The sequence below is a fragment of the Lichenostomus cassidix genome, chromosome 12 (genome assembly GCF_008360975.1).
Source record: "Lichenostomus cassidix isolate B80296 chromosome 12, HeHo_3.0, whole genome shotgun sequence".
Classification (NCBI taxonomy): Eukaryota; Metazoa; Chordata; class Aves; order Passeriformes; family Meliphagidae; genus Lichenostomus; species Lichenostomus cassidix.
Genome location: NC_139493.1, coordinates 20,772,386 through 20,789,835, shown reverse-complemented (window position 1 = coordinate 20,789,835; position 17,450 = coordinate 20,772,386).

Below are 17,450 nucleotides of genomic sequence, written 5' to 3'. Positions count from 1 at the left end.
GCTGCTTCCACAGCCTCTTGCCTCACATGCTCTCTCCTGTCTGAAGGCAGTCAGGGCAGGAGACTGTCGCTGTTGAGCAGCTAGCAGAGTAATGAAGGCAGCAGTTCTCAGTGGCAAGAAGGAATGACCTTTATTGTTTTGATTTCATCACATATATAGAGTTCTCAAAAGTCACCCAGATTGGTCAGTCAGAAGCCTTCCCCCAGGCCTGATTGGCCAGGCCTGCACTGTCCAAGTTCTGGGACACTGTTCCAACAACATCCAAACTTTATCTTTATTTATAAAACACAAGAAAATTTCTCATGGGAAAAACCTGTGCTAGCCACAGGAGACCTTAAATACTGTCACTCCTCAGGTGTCCCCTTGAGACCTTTGCAGCAGCATCAGACACTACTTGCCTTTTCCTTCTCTTCTAGAGTTTGTCAACCCTTCTTAGACTTCTGGTGCCTAACCTGGAAGTGTTCCCCCCTTGTCCTTTGGCCTCATTGTCTAGCCCTTCTGGAGTTTGCACTCTATGATTAGTCCATAGCACTCTATGATTTTGAAAGGAACAGATGAAACTTTGAGAGAATATGCTGAATGATCCTCCTCTGCAGTAGGGACCTCTAGTCTCTGGCCCCTGACTGACAGATTTCTTTTCAGAGGTAGTTTGGATAATGGCTCTTTAAGTAAAAAAAAAAATTATTTCTTCATTTTCTCCTTGTTTCAGTTCTGTTGATGTCACATTTTCTTACTTCTGTTGATGTCACATTTTCTTACTTCTGCTTGGTCTCAGTGATGAACGTGTCTTTGACAATGCAGTCCTCCAGTGCTGAAACCTGGAGAGGGAGGTGGAGGAAGAAACAGGAAGGTTGCAGCCCTGCATCTATGGCCTGTGAGCTGGATGTACAGTGTAGGAGAGGTGGTTGGGAAACAGAGCTGGGCTGCTTGGCTCTTTGGAGACATCCAGTGAACTGTGCTGCATGGAGGAGAAAGATTCAGCCAGAGAAATGACCTTGGGAAGGCTGATCAGGGGTGTCTGGCTGAAAGCGCATCCCTCCCTCCTCTTTTTGGTGAAACAAGAGCTGTGGGGAGACTCCTGCCCTGCAAGGACCCTGACAGTGAAGAAATCATGACTAGAAGAAGCTCTGCTGTTCTTCCCTCCTCCTGCTTTGACACATTTTAATGGAAGTGTCTGGCCTGTTATACTGGACAGCCACATGCCAAATAGGATTCTTTCTGTGGCCTCCCAGAACATCTCTTAGGAAAGTCATTTCTTCCAGCACAGGATTTTGGCTCGTGGAATTTCTAAGGCGTGTGTCACCTGCAGCTGGCAATTCGCTATTGGTGGATTCTTTTCTCAGCAGTGCTGAAAAGTTAAGGCTTCCAGCCTGAGCAGCCAAGCAGATCCAGTGTAGAGTGAATGAATCCGCAGGGGATAACCGTGCAGGGACTCATTGTGCATTCACAGAGACACTGAACAGCTCTTTCCCCTCTTCCCCAGATCACAACCTTCGCTTTCAAATTTCAATCCCGGTCTCTTTAAGGCATCTTTCCAAATGAACTGTGAGAAGACTTCCAAGTATAGCATACATGAAGCCTAGATGTATCTCTTGTCCTCATGTGCCAGGTTTTACCTCTTCTCCCAGTGCCTGAACAAAGCTGTGTTTAAAGCCAACCTCCTTTTTCATGTCTTTAGGAGACCCTCAGCACCAAGGGAGAGCCTTGTATGACTGCCACTGACGGACTGTGCTCTGTGAGAGGCTTCATGGCAGGGCCAAGAAGCAGTGGGAATGGCTTGAGAGAGAGTGTTCATAAACCCTCAAGCATTCTTAAGGGCACGTTGTGCTCTGGAGGAATGAACAGCACTCGATGCTCACTAAAGATTCAGCTTTGTTTTCCTGGCAATCTGGTGAATGTCAGGCCAGAGCTCCTTGTACCTCATGGAAGAAGACCAGTATCAGACTCTCCTCTCCCACCTGCAAACTGGGAAGAGATTTAAAAAGCCAAAACAACCACAACAGCAACAACAACCAGCAATGAAGGGGTCCAGATGTGTTCAGTCTTTTTGGGGAACATTGCATTATCCTTGAAGCTCAGGCTACATGCTAAGCTCTCTCTGTTCCACATGGGATTGCTGCCATGTGGCTCTGTTTCCCTCAGTGAACAGGAATGGTCACAAGTTAAAAGAGGATTGTTTTAAAGCAGAGCGTATCTGCTTTCATAGTACAGGAAGTGGACTAAGCACAGTATCAAACGCAGAGTTTTGAAGTGTGTTATGTAGTAATGACTAAATACCTTGAAAGAACCTTGAATGACAAAAATAAAAAAGTTCATTCTAGACAAATTATTTTTCATTGACTTCTCTGCATGTCAACAGAATTTTTTCTACTGGCAGGAGTGGTGAGAGAGGCAAGCCTGGCAAACCAGAAATAAAGATGTTGCTTCAATCCTTTTTCCTTTAAAAATGAAAAGCTACACAAAAATTAATGACTTTGGTCTTTCTGCAAAATACAAAATAAAAGGGAAATTATTCAATCAAAGAAATGCATAGCGCTGCAATCAGCCATCAGAAATCAACAGTGCTTGGCCTTGCTGCCTGGAAGCAGAAGTGAAGTGAAGAAAGGAACAGGAATGTTGCATCTTCCTTGGGGGGACTTTAAAAAGGACAGACAGAAAATCCAAACAAACAAACAAACAAACAAAAAAATCCCCATAGCCCAAGGCAAGTCAGACTGAGCCAGGAAGATGGAACTTGAGGATGACTCAAAAGCACTTCTGTTCTGAGGTAGAAGGAAGAGGCATCCCTTGAAGTTGGCTGAAAACAGATGAAATTTGCTCTATCTTGCATGAGTTCCATATGTGGGTGCTTTCCTTGTGCCAGAAAGGCTCACCAGAACGAAACCAAACTTGCAGAGCTTATCCATAAGCTGTGCCTAGCCTGAAGTTTGTGGTCTCTGCTTTAGTCCTTCAGAAAAGCTCCCGTGCCTGAAGGCCTGAACCTTTTGATGTACTCAAGGGCTGCATCTATTAAGTTGTAGGATGTCTTTCCAGGAGCCCCAGTGTTGATGATCAAGTGCTTTGTCAAGCAAAAGCTCCATCTTGGCAGGAGGAGCCAGCTTGGAGCCAGCCTGAGTTCCCTGGCCAGAAACAGTGTTCTGAACTGGAAGCCAAGCACCAAGTGCATTTTGCAAGGCTTGCATTTTAGCTGGGGCTTTCTAACTTCAGAAAATGAGACTGATTTGACTGGAGTGAATGGCAAATATTCCTCCTTCTCTGGAACTTAATTGTGAGCTTCTCTAGAATTAGAAACCGTTCTTTCTAACTGCTTTTTCTTAACTCATGAAGCCTTTTGCTCAACTCTTTGAAATGCAGAGGCAGCCTGTGCCTTTGCGGGCAAGGTTTAGCTGCCTCAGTAGCAATTGAAGGAAAGCAAAATTCAATAAAGGGAGCAGACTGCAGGAACATACTTCTTTCATAACAGCAATAAACGGTCAGGTATGGAAACAGTGTTTCCTGACTGCCGGGGAAGCCAGACATTTATCTTGGAGGAGGTGACTCCGGTGGCTTCAGCTCTTGCTCTCTTCCTGGTCTCTGTTCCTAACTGTCCTTCAGATGGAGCTTTTAATCCTTACTGGCATTTCATTATGAACAGACTTGCATGACATTTCTGAAGCTGTTGGGAAGCAAATGTTTGCTGAGTGCATGCTTGCTTCTTATCAAGGAGTACAATAGCCAAACAAACTCACACTGCTTCCCTCTTTCTTGTTGCAGCCAGTCGTGCATGTTTATGTACAGTCCATTGAAGGAATCCGGAAGGTAGGTGCTCTTCAAGAACAGATCTCCATGGGGAAGCCTGTACAAATCCATGAGGAGCTCGCTCCCTCTGACTCTCGGAAGGGTGAAACTTCCTCTGTGTGCATCAGCAAAAATCCTGAGAACTGCTTCTCTCCCTCTCTTTTCAGGAGATGAGCAGCTCTCTGCCACCTCTCCTGTCACCTCCTCAGATGTCTACAAGAGCAGAGACTTCCAAACTTCCACTGCCAACAAAGGTAACCCGGGCCATTTTTGCCAGGGCTTCTGATAAATTACAAGAGATCCTTCTGCTTGGCAGACGTTCAGTCTTGGCAGAAGGACCCTGCCTGGAGGCTGGCCTGAGTTACCTGACCAGGAACAGTGTTGTGACTTGGAAGCTAAGCACAAACTGCACCTTGTGCAGGGTTGCATTATAGCCAGGTCATTGTTTTTTAAACTTCAGTACAACAAGGAGTGTGATTTTATTTGGGTGAATGACAAATATTCCTGTTTCTTGAGAGCTGGCTTAGAAGAATTGGGAACTATTATTTCTAACGTGTTGTTTGGGTTTTTTAACTGATGAAGCATTTTGCACAACTCTTAAATGCAGATGCAGCCTGCGCCTTTGCAGGCAAGGCTTAGCTGCTTCAACAGCAGCTTAAGGAAACTGCGATTCCATAAAGGGAGCAGACTGCAGGAACATACAGTTTTACAAATAATGATTATATGGATAATGATGATGATGATGATGATGATGATAAAAAAATAAGAAGAATAATAAATTTGAATAGGAGTAGTAGCAGGAGTTTAGAAAATGAAAGAGTGTTCCCTGACTGCCAGTTTCCAAAGGGAAGACAGACCTCTCGGAGGAGGAGTTGACAGTGGTGGCTTCAGCTCTCTGCATGCCCCGTCTTGGTTATTACCTGCCCTTCCAAGGGGCCTTTTAATCCTTACTAGCATTTTATTATTATTACATTTGCAAGAAATTTACGGAGCTCTTGGTTAGCAAATGGTTGCTGAGCACATGTCAATCAGTAAAAAACCCAAACAAACTCCTTCTGTTTCCCTCGTTCTTGTTTCAGGAAAAGAAGCCCATGAATGTGCCATCTATTGAAGAAATGTTGAGAGTAAGTGCTCTTAAATAGAAGATCTCTGTCTTTGACTGTATTTTGCATACACTGAGGAAATGGGTGGGGGCAAAATACTTCCTGAGAGCTGCTTCTCTCCCTCTCTTTCCAGGAAATGAGCAGCTCACTGGCACCTCTCTTGACACCTCTTCAGACGCCTAGGAGCGCAGAGACTTACAACTTTCCATGGCCAGCAAAGGTAACCGGGCCCATTTCTGCCAGGCCTTCTCATAAATTGCAAGAGATCTTTCTGCTTAGCACAAGTTCAGCTCAGCTGTTTGGCAGCTCTTAGAATGTTTTTAAAATATTTATTAAAAAATGCACATGCCCCTAACGTGCTAGCAACACGGTTTTGGTGTCACTAGCTGTATTGTAAAGCTATGTGGTAAGCTACTTTGCACTTTGTCCTTAAATTCCAGGAATCCCAGCCTGATGGATCTGCAGCACAGAAGCAGAGTAAGCAGAAATGCAAAGAAAACCCAGTTATTTCTGTGCTGACAGGTAATTCCATGTGTCATATCTTGCAGAGAACATCAAGTGTTTATGCTGATTGAGCAGTGGGAATTCCTCTGCTTTGTTCAACAGGGATGAATTTAGGAATGGCTTAAGAAACTGTAAAGAATCATTACCTAGAACACAAGGTAGCAGTTCAGCAGAGGACAAGCAGAATTTCGTTAGGAAAATGCCATCTGGAGTGGTGAACAATCCTGATGACAAACCCCTCCTGGAAGAAAGTGACTCTCTAATCTGGTGCTCAGAGACCATAGGGTAAAATACGCCACTAGTGAGGCAAATAAAGGCAACCTTTTCAATTTTGACTTCCAGAGCAGGCAGGCACAGCTTCAGAAATGTTGCCAAGTTCTCAGCCAAGAACATCGTAAGTAACCAGATTCTGTTCCCAGCTCTGCTGGGTACTGACTTAAAAGAACCTGGAATGAACTAAAATAGGGGTTATCAGTCTGATTTTTTAGAGAAAACTTCAGTGCAGGGAATTTTCTCCAACAGAAAAATTATTATTTCAGGACTCATGGACTCATGAAATTTAGGTTTAGGTTAGAAAAGACCTTGAAGATCAAGTCCTGTCATGAACCCAGCCATGCCAAGTGCACTAAACCATGTTGTGATTACAATGCCTGTGTGCAAAAACAAAACAAAATAAAACAGAAGAAAAAACTGGAAGTCCTCATGTAGCAGACTGAAGTTTTTGTCTTCTTTTAATTGGTGGTGCTTAACACCTTGTCACACTTTGCGCTCCTCAACCTACTAATAATGCATTGGACTGACATAAATGCTTAGGGATACCAGCTGAATCTGATCATTCCTGGAGATGGTTTTGAAGCCTGGGACAACTAGTAAAGCTACAGCTACAAAAACTGTAGGAGTGAAATTTGAAAGGAATCTCATTGCATAACTTCCTGCAAGTGCCCAAGGAAGACGTTTCTAAAGAGTGTTGTTGTATTTTTTTTTATTATTTAAGAAGCAACACGAAGAAATATACCATTTCAGATGGACTTTCTAAAAACCTCAGTCTATTTTCTAATAATGTAACTAGTGGCAGACTGAGCTGAAGATGAAATTTCTATAGCCTATTTGAACTGTGTATGTTTGTCTGGCTGGATGCGAGCTGAAGGTTTGATCATTCCCAGAAGGTTTTTATCCTGGTGCTTTATTTTTATCCTACGGCAATGTATTGCTCTGGCCTTCTCCCTCCTCCTCTCAGTGCCCACACACACCTTTCAGTTTTAGTTTGGAATGCTGCCATGTCAGTGGAATAAGGAAGGAACCTTGCCCCCTGCTGCTTTCTCACTTTGTCTCCTGGTGGCCTTGCAGAGCTCTCCAGTCCCAGCGCAAGAGGGTGGCACCAGTGCAGCCCAGCAGCTTGGAGTCAGGGAGCACCAGAGACTCCCACAGCACCTCAGTCTTGGACAGAGAGATCAGCTCCGGTGACAGCGAGAAGAATGAGCGTCCATGGGTGCTGCACCTACCAGCACATGAGGTGAATACAACAACTGCTTCCACAGCCTCTTGCCTGCTGCAATATGGGTGTCTTAGGAAGGAAGCAGGTGTTCTACTTCTACTCTGTTACCAAATTCTGCCTGGTTTGTCCTAAAAATACTAATTTGCAAGACCCTTCTCACTCCAGGCAAGGCTTAGCTATTTGCCATGAGCTGGTTTATCCTTTTTTATTCAGCAGATTTCCATCCATGGTTCTCAAGGAGCAAGTTAGTGCACGTGGCCTGTTTGTTTCTAGTCAGTTCTTCACAGGCAAAAGCCCAGACCTTAAGACCTCTAGGCAAGAGTCCCTGGGCTCTGGTGAGCTGTGCTAGGATGGAAACAGCCAATAAAGGCATATGGCTTGAATCCTTCTTTTCTCTTTTTGTTGGCAGCCTGAGACATCAACTTCTAACAAGTGGTGGCTTGACAACTGGCTGAGCGATAGAAAGCAAGGAGCAGTGCCAAGAGAGAGTACCAGGGAAATTGCCCTTGGGAATGTGCATGAGGAGGGTAAGAAGCACCAGCGAGGCATCAGCAGCAATTCCTGCCAGCAGCACTCCAAGCTGACGGAGCCTCCGCACGAGAGCTGTGGCCAAATGGACTTCTCAGAAAATCTTTCACCAAGAGGCCAAGGATTCTCAGAAGAGCCCTGGCAAAGTGGCAAAGACTTCTCCCAAGAGCTCTGTCCAGGTGGCCAAGACTTCCCAAAAAAGCTGTGGCCAAGTTACCGAGGCTCTTCAGAAGAGCTCTGGCCAAGTGGCCAAGGATTTTCACAAGAGCTCTGGTGAAAAGGCCAAGGATTTCCACAAGAGTCTTGGCCAGGTGACCAAGGATCCTGAAAAGAGCTGTGGCCAGGTGGACAAGGCTCCTCAGGAAGCTCACCTTCAAACCAAACACAGCTTCCTGAAGCCTCCTGCGCACACCAAGGAGGCTTTGCCCATGAAGACTGTGGCTATCAAAAGGCCTGGTGAGCTCCTGGTGCATGACCAGTCCAAAAGAGTCAGGGACGTGAAGAGGCACCCTGGTCCTTTGGAGGTCACAGACTAGTCTTCCAAGGACTAGCCAAAAGTCAAGGGAACTGTGAAGCCACAACCCAACAAGAGAAAAGACCTGAAGCCAGCCCTTCACGAGCTCACTGACAAAGGACAAGGGCTTCCACCAGGCCAATGCCAAAGGCTTTCTGGAGCCCAGGCTCCTGAGAGATGCTTCTGGGTGACACTCTCATCCCCAGTGGCCACAGGCCTGGAGATTTGCATGAGGGGAAATTGCCCTTTTCCTTCCAGGGGAGAAGAAGTTGTTCTCACCTGCAAGGAAGCCCAACTTGAAGAGGAAAGCCGTGAAGAGTCTGGAGGAGTCTCCTGGGAAAAAGAAGGTGAGAGGGCCCAGGGGGAGGTGGGTTTGAACAATGACCAAGGTGGGGTTTGAAAAACCCATGTGGTATTTCCACTTCCTAGCTTGGCACTAGAGCCATGATCCTTCTCCTCTAAAGGAGAGTGTTATCAACCTTCTAAAGGGAGTGTGAATGGAAACTTCCCACAGCTGTTTCCTGTTGGTCACAAATCTTTATTCCTGAGCAAATAAAAAGCCCTGTAGGTTGTCTACCATTATTTGGTGTTTTGACACAGGTTTTGCTGTGTTTTCTGAAAATCCTGGTTTCCTGGGACAAGAAAACCCCAGCCCTTCCTCTGTCGGAGGAGGTTTTGGCAGCAGGCTGTGGCAGCATGTGGCTGACCAGCCCCCCGCTATCGCTGCTGGGTTTCTCTGCGTTTCAACCCAAACACAGCTTTGTAGGGTGACGCTGCTCCCTTCCCGTACCAATCCGTTAGAAGCAGTGCGGTACCTGGAGCACTTGGCACATGGATAAATAGGGAAAAAGCTCGCTTGGATTTCCCTGGAGCTGCTGTGATGCCAGTAATCATGCATGAGAGGTGGCTGTGTGCAGCCCAGGGCTTTGCTGAGATCTCTTTGCAGCGTCCCTCAGCCATTACAGTCCCTTGAATTCCAAGACAGCTCATCATTGAACTGAGGTGGTCGTTGCTCCCACACGTTTTTTTGGGAAGCTGACTCCCAAAGGAGACTGGGTCAGCTGCACAAAGAGTTGGCTGCTGGCCTTGTGGTGAATGGGTACTCCTTTTGGGCATTCCAGTGCCAGTCTACCTCTTTGCTTCTCCTCCCAGAGCAGGTGGCTCAGCACAGCTGGGCAAGTAAGCCCAGCTTAGTCGCTGTGTGGGTTTTATTTAGTTTTGCCTTTTTCTGAACTTCCTGTAGGTGTGGGGGAGAATTGAGACAAGCAGGGAAATGGAGAAGAAACTAGAGAGACCCCAAAAGTTCCCCCTCTTGCAGAGCAGTGGGAGAAAGGGAAGCAGGCAGGCAATCTTCTGCAGACACTTCTGCTGTCTCTAAGAGCCAGGAGAGGAGCTATTTGATGTCAGCATGTCTTCCCTTGCAATCTCTGTGCCTGACTGCAGGAAATCCCAACTCAGAGCCTGTATCCCAGATGGGAATGCAGCCTAGAAGGAGAACTCATTGAGAGCAGCCCTGCAGAGAAGCTGCTCCAGGGTTCGGTGTTTCTCTGTACTCTGGCAGAGAGGCGCAAAGTCCTGGAATGCTTTTGGCTGCCACGAGGCACACTGTGGGTAATGCCAAGTGCTGAGGGCAGTTTCTTTTACGTTTTCTTGGCTTGTAGCAAAGGACTCGGAAGTTTCTCATTCAGGTGAGATGATGATTTGTACACTTGATGTTGTAAAATCGGTATTATAAGATCTATAGAAACATTTTATTGATTGATTTATCTGCCTGAATGATTCCTGTGCTTCTGGAAGACAACGGCAGCAGTACTAACTGACTTTTTAGAATTTTACCCCTCTCAAATTCTTGTTAATAAAATCAGAACCTCCTGCACTTCTGGGGATCTGAGGGATCCCACTCTCCCACGGTTGAACTTATTTCCCTCCCGTTGATTGGGGGTATTAAAAACGGCAATTGCTTGCAGTTATTGAATTTGCCAACAGGAATCTGAATACATTTCTGTACTATTCAGACTGAGTGGGAGGGGAAAAAGCCAACCAAGAATCGATGAAATGTTTCTTTTCAGCAATAGGAGAGCCTGGTTACGATTAACAGCAAAAGGTTTAGCAGTTCCATCCCTGCCACTAGAAAACAAATAACCTCTCCAAGAAAAAGTAGGTAAAATGCCACTTTAGGTTACTTGTCAGTGAGCCTGAAATCTCTATCTGCGCTGCTTGGGTTGGCACTTTTGAGTTCCAGGATCTTACTGGTTTCTCTTTTCAACCAGAGTTTATTGAACTAAGTTGTGCTGCTCTGTACTTCAGGTGAACCTTCAAGGCCTGAGGGATTTTCCTTTTCCTTTTGTCTTTCTTCCTGTGTTAGAGAGAAGACAAGAGGGATACTCCCAGGTGTGGCTAGCACAGGTTTTTCCCACGAGAATTCTTCTTGTGTTTTATAAATAAAGATAAAGTTTGCATGTTATTGGAACAGTGTCCCAGAACTTGGACAGTGCAGGCCTGGCCAATCAGGCCTAGGGGAAGGCTTCTGACCGACCAATCTGGGTGACTTTTGAAAACTCTATATATATGATGAAATCAAAACAAGAAAGGTCATTCCTTCTTGCCACTGAGAACTGCTGCTTTCATTACTCTGCTAGCTGCTCAACAGTGACACCCAGGAAGACAAAAGAATTGAAAGAAACCCAACCAAATGATTTCAGCCTCCAGCAAACAAAGACTGCAAGAAATTGAAGTGAGTATGCAGCGGTGGGATGTCAGGAAGATGTGTAAATCTAAGTCTTTCTTCAGACGGCTGAGACGAAGAGCTGCATCTCCTGTCGTGATACACGAGAGGTAGTTTCTAACATCATGTGCCTTCTGCAACTTCAAATGCTGCAGATTGGCCTTTACATGCTGGAAGCAAGCAGTGCAGAAAGCAGCTCTGTAGGTGCAGGTGGGTAAGGCTAGGGAGTCTTTCCCTTCTGACATCATCCTCAAGCCCAGAGGCGTTGGGGCTGACGTGGAGCTGGGGGAAGAGATATTGCAACTGCCGTAGGAATGGAAGAGCTTGAATTCTGGAGTTCCTTCCTCCCTTTTACTCAGGGAAAATGAGCAGCTGTCTTAGTCACGTGCTGGCTTTTGGAATGCGAAGGATGGGAGGTGTTTTGGAGGAGAGAGGGCTCTTGATCAGGTTGGGGATGGTGCTGTGCTCTGTGTCAAATAGTCCTCTGTGCAGCATCAGCGGTGCCAAGACAGAGACGCTGGAGAGCACGTGTGCAGGGAGTAGAGAGAAAAGCATGGGAAAAGTGGGTGCTGAAAGAGGGCAGGGCAATGACCTGTGCACAGCAGAGTCAGGCAAGAAGTGCAGCGTCACACCTGAGCCTTCTCACTAGGTTTCACTTCATTTCCTCCTCCTCTGATGCTGCAGTCCATGGGCTGGGATTCATTGCTTGGTGTGTTCTTGGAAACTTGGAGAAGCTGACTCAAACTTATGTCAATGAGCAGTGGTGAAAGAAGGTTGAGAGCTGTTTGGTTCTGCTCATTGTTGCCAGAGTGCCCCGGTCATGCTCATTTCAGATGATCAGAAAACTGCTAGGCCACTCTACTGTTAAATGTGAAAGTCTCTGCCACTTTCAAAGTCTCTCTCACCTCTCACTTGATGCCTCTCAACATTGGAAGCATTGTCTAGTTGGGACACCGGCAACAATTGCCTCAGGATGTAGCCAAGTTTTTAGGAAATCCCTCCATTGTATGTACATCATAAGAATGGATTTGCTTCTCTTGTGCAGAGCACCAAAAGCCTCATTCCAAACGAAGACCAACAATGTGGTGCTGCCACCACCGCCAGGCATGACGACTAGTGCACAACGTGCACCAAGCTCTAGCACCACAAGCCAAAAGAGAGCCAGAACGGAGACACTGACAACCTGCCTGCCATAGATAACCCTGCCAGGAACCAGGATCCTTTGTTATCCAACGACAGGAAAGTGGAAGAACATCACAAGGAACTATCGAAGGGCATCAACACTGGCATCCAGGAGACCTGGGGGGAGCTTCCCTGCAAGCCCCACTGAAGAGCTGTGTGATTCTCTTCAGAAACATCCTCCCAGATAAGGAACCATTTCTGGTTGTAGGCAAGTGCCAAGACAAGATTGGTGGGTGTCAAAAGGAGTGTGGTTCTAAAAACAATGGGTGTTTGTTGCAAAAGAAGAAACAGCAAACCTGTGGCTTTGGCTGCAAGCTGGGCCTAAGGTTTTCTAGTTTGCTGACAAACTTGTTGGTGAGCCTTGCAGCTTTGCATTTCCAGGTTCTAAAGCTGGATTCCATGGCTGTTTACTGATGGCTCTGGGTGTGGGCTCTGGCATGTTTGGGGGCTGTGTGTGTTAGGCCAGAGTGTGCACGCTGTAGTAGCTGCCTTCTAACTGCTTGCTCTTCCCCCATCGTTTTCCTGCTTGCAGCCCTCACTGCTCTCCTAGGCACTGAGCAAGGACACCTGCTGCTGAATTCCTCTGTGCCTGGGAAAAGCTGAATGGAGCGAAGCATTGTGAGCTGCCAGCTGAGAAGTCAAGGTTCCATTTCCATTAGGGGAGGGATTGTTGGGGAAGAAGGCAGGAGGGGAGAGCCTGGCGAATAGACTATGCCTAGGACAAATGAACATTTTCTCTTGAAATTTAGGGAAGCCGGGCTTTGGAATTGCTTTATGCATCTCTCTCTCTGAGCAGCATTCTTCTCTCCGTGGTTTTTCAGGGATCCTCAGGGGATGAGAAGAATCCTTTCCCGGTGACACCTTTCCCACAAGAAGACAAGACAAGAAGACTTCAAGTTTGAACAGGAAGTGTTTGGTTCGCAGCCCTGCCTGTAGTTTCTGGAGCCCCCAGGCAGAAGTGGCCCTGCAGCTCCCCGACTTTTGCTTCCCTGATCATCAGCACTTCTTTCGGGAGCAAAGAGAGAGGGAGACGTGGGGGAGACCTGCCCAGTCAGGGCAGCACCTGCTGAGTCAGTTGGCTAGAGCTGAGCAGCACTTGAATTTTTGACTCCCTGCTGGGCCTGTGACCTGGATTTGCCAGCAGAATTCCTAGAGCTGCTGCTACTTTTTTATTGTACACTTTAGTCCTTACAAATGTTGTGCTGTCCTGTGTTGCAAGCAGTGGGGAATGCTCACAAGCTGACACCTGCCATCCCACGTGGCCTTTGCAGTGTCATTTTCCATCAAACACAAAGTTTCGTGACACCCTCTGGGCACGGGGATGCATTGCCACCATCTATTGGCAAGCTTGCAAAAGAAAAGAAACACCATGTGCCTGGCTGAAGGGCTGCAAGGCCCTACAAATCCTCCCCCTAAGGAGGCAGCTGCTGAAATACAAAAGGCTTTGCTGGTCCTCTTGGAGCAAAGTCACTCCAGTCATTGACTGTCCTCTGCCACATGTCCCTGTTGGATGAATCCAACCAAAGGTTTTCTCTCTCCCTGCCCTTCTTCCAGGCTTTTTGGCTGAGAAAAAAACAGCTGAAGTGACCAACACCCTGCCTGACCTTATACACTGCATCAGACACAATTTACAGTGACCCAGACTGGAAGCCAAAGTGCCTTACCTGGCTCTCCGGCATGTAAAGAGTTCAAAGTTCTTTGCTCTTTTGAAGCCTTAGAAACACTTTTGTTCTTTTTTGGTTTTTTAATTGGTCAATGCAAAAGATCTGTATGGTTTTTTTATTTTAAATACAGTTGTAAGTGATTTTGGTTCCTTTTAGAAAACTTGGTGGTTTCTTAGAGAAACGCTTTTCTGCCTTGCAAAAGAAGAGATGGAGGCTGGTAGCTGCCTTTCAAATGAAAGTGTGGAGAGAAGGATGGTATCCCGAAGTAAGTGTGCTTACAAGAAAGAATTACCTCCATATTCCACATCCTTTCATGATACAAGAACAGCTTAGCAAGGTACAGAAATAAAGTTACTCTTTGCCCTGGTTTTGTGGTTGCTCCAGTTGCCTGTGCCTGTGTTGACTCCCATTGCCACATTTCACAACAATGATTTGGACACTGCCACGAACAAAAGCAATACTCACATGGACGTTCCTCCTGAAGGAGAAAAACAAATCATTCTTCTTGATCAGGTCTGAGTGAGTGGGGCATCTGACACATGGAAGCCTTTCCAAAGCCCGGGCTGCAGAAACCCTCACGGTCAACAAGAATTGACTGATTCTGGCAGTCAACGCTGCCTTCCAGTGTGCGTTGGTTTAACTTCACTCTACAATGGCTTCCTTTCTTGGCCTTAATACATGCATTTCGAGAGCATGGATGAGCAACTCACTTCATGGCTCAATTGAACTTCCAGAAAATCATTTTCAAATCTGGTTTTCACAAAGCATGATGTACCTTTTCCTCTTCATTATTTACAAAAAGAGAAAGGAATGTATAAAGAAAGGACTCTTGCTTTTAAAACTTAGATTTGGATTTATGCGGAGTGTAGTCATTTGAAAAGCTCTACAGAGCCACTGGGTCAGCTTGAACAGGAATCTCTTCCGTGACCCTTGTGAGAGACAAGGGGCTTCATTCTTTCATCTACTGAGTATTCAAACTGGGAACTACCACAAATCACACAAAATACAAGAACATGGTGAGCTTAGCAACAGGCAGAAAGCTTTTGCCAGAACCTTGGCAGATCTTTCAAACACCGTCAAGAGAAACCAGAATGTTCTCAGCCTAATAATCCAGCAGATTTCTGATAGTGCAATAGTAGAAAAAAGAATCAAATACTTTCAAATCAAAACACCCTCCAGCACCCTCAAAGCACTGGGAGGCTCTGATTATTAGCCTCTGACCATGCAATTTGTCTCACAAACAACACACCGCATGGATATACACAACCATCTCAATCTCCTTCAGAAATAACCAGGGCCATTTCAGGCCCAGTCCATTTTCACTTCTTACTGAATTCTCCCTCTTCTATCATTCATCTAGAATTTCCTGTGGAATTCCAATCCATAATTGCATTCAAAGACGGCATGAAGAGAACACTGAGCTAGTATGCTCAAGTACTCCCAATCAACAAGTCACAGAAAGGTTGGTTTAGCCACATTCTCTCGGTCTTCACTCCCAGGAAAAAGGGATGAGACAGGAGGAAATAGCACTCAAGTTGTGCTGGAAAGAAGGGGATATTTTTCCAGGAAAGAAATGGTTTCAGGCTTTTCCCTCCCCCCACACCCCTGCAACCTAACTGCACTTTGCCCAAGGAGAACAGGAACATCCCAAGGAGACAAGGAAATGCACTGGATTTTCAAAAAACGCAGGCAGTGGGCAGGTTCTGTATCCCATACACTTCCCCATCCATGCCAAGACACACGAGGCTGCAGGAACACGCCGCTTGCCGGGCGGGATTTGGTGTCACCCAGGTGCCTGTCACAGTCCACTTAGAAGCCGACGTGGGATGGTTCGTACCAGCTATGATCTCGGAGCGCAAAAAGAAGAAAAAAGCACAACAGAATTCAACAAGTCAAGGCAATTAAATTTCAGTCCAAACAGGGACTTTATTAATTTAGCCCATAAACCGGCTTGTGATAGAAAGAGAGAGAGAGAGTCGGGGAAAGATAGGGAGAAAATGGAAGAAAACGGGTCTTATAGCTATCACCATGGCTCCACAGACATCCAGCGTCTCTGAGGGTCCTGTCCAGAAGGCATTCCTTGGCCTCTGCATCAATCGATGTCATCTCACGGTGGGGAAGATCTTCAAAATTCAGTTATTCCAGAGCTGTCTTTTATTCAAGTCCACACACCTCGTCCCTTCTTGCAACCCGCCTGTGCGCCCCCTTCATTCTTTAGGAGATATGCCAAACTATGCTTGGCAGGCCACACACGCCAAGAGAGGAGTGTCTGGGACATGGCTGGCTAAGGAAGCAGGTTTTCTCAAAATATTCCAAATGGATGCCAGGGCGACATGTACCAAGCCTTCGTCACACACCAGCTATAGGAGGAACAGGACAGTTGCTCTGTACCAGCGCAAGCAGAACCTCTCCTGCTCCCTGGCTGTGTGCAGACAGCGATCAAACCAGCGGCTGAGCACACTGCAGCAGGGTTTGTTCAGAACTTTGCCCAAGTGCACCAAAATGCTGCTTTTCAGCCACAATGTGCTCACAAATGCTTCTTTCTGCTTCAGCAAGCTCCTGGCAGCATGTGCTCTGAGGGGCATAAGATGCAGCGAGAAGGAACGAAAAGCAGCTTGCCTCGACTTCAGACATGCATATCTCCAGCAGATATAGCTGTCCCAGAAAGAAGCAGGTGAAGAGAAGGCTTTCTTCCTGTACCCCCCTCCGCACGCAGCCTTCCCCGGCTGAAGTGAGCCCTTCGCGGCTTTCTCGCCCTAAAGCGCGCTTTAGCTCTGGACAAGCTCTGCTGCTCTCCAGCTGTGTGCTCCCCTGTCTCATTTTCCCATGTTTGATGCTGTAGTTCCAAGAAGAATTAAGCGATTTTTTTTTCTGGCCTTGCAGAACTTTTACAAAAGGGCTCCTTGGTGTGCACAGGAGGCTTCTGGCAGTTGTGTTCTGTTGGAATTTGTTCATCCTGAGGAGCTTTGGCCACTTGACTCTTGTAAGGATTGCTCCCTTGGCTCACCATGCTGCTGTGAGGAATTTCTTCTGATGCCCTTCTCTTGCTTCTTGCCCTCCTGATATCCATCCCCATGGGCAATTTCCCTGAGACTCTCTTGACACCATGGTCTCTTCTCTGGTATCAATTTGGGCCATATCTTTTCCTTTTTCCTCTTGAATATTTTATCCCAGTGGTGTCACTGCCATCGTTGATGGTCTAGGTCATGTGAAGAGGCAGACACGCCTTGACCTTTTTTTGAAACAAACTATTTAATTTGTAGTCTGGAAAATGAAAGTGAAAAATTCCACAAACCAACTACATAAAGGCAAGTTTTAAAATTATGGATAGCAGTATGTAAATAAATTAGGTTTGTTCCATCCTAACCTGCTTTTTTCATTTAATTTTATTAATTCAGGTTGTTTGATGCTCTGATATGAAAAATGTCTTCCTTTCTTCTGCTGCTCGCAACATTTGAACATCACTGTGAGAATTTTTGGTCGTACTTTAAGATCGATCCTTGTGGATCCCTTCCAGCTCAGAGTATTCTCTGTTTCTGTCACCTGGAGAAACAGAGAATATTCCCCCGTACTTGGCATTGCTGAGGGTGCATCTCGAATCCTGGGCTCAGGTTTGGGAGCACACGCCAAGGCTGGGGCGTGTCCAGAGATGGGCACTGGAGCTGCTGCAGGGTGTGATGAGGAGCAGCTGAGGGAGCTGGGGGTGTTCAGCCTGGAGCAAAGGAGGCTGAGGAGGAGGCAGCTGCGGGAGTTTGCAGCTGCTGGGAGAGGCTGCTGCTGTTGTCCCTGGCAGCCTGAGGGCAGCTGTGGCACCTGGCCTCAGAAAGGCTGAGCGGCTTTGCCAAGAGCTTCCTGCCACATCCCACAGCCTGAGGACAAGGGCTGCTGCCATTCTTTTGGGTTGAGACGGGTTCAAAGGTGTCCGGGAAGAGGCTGGGTTTGCAGAGGTCTCAGGCAG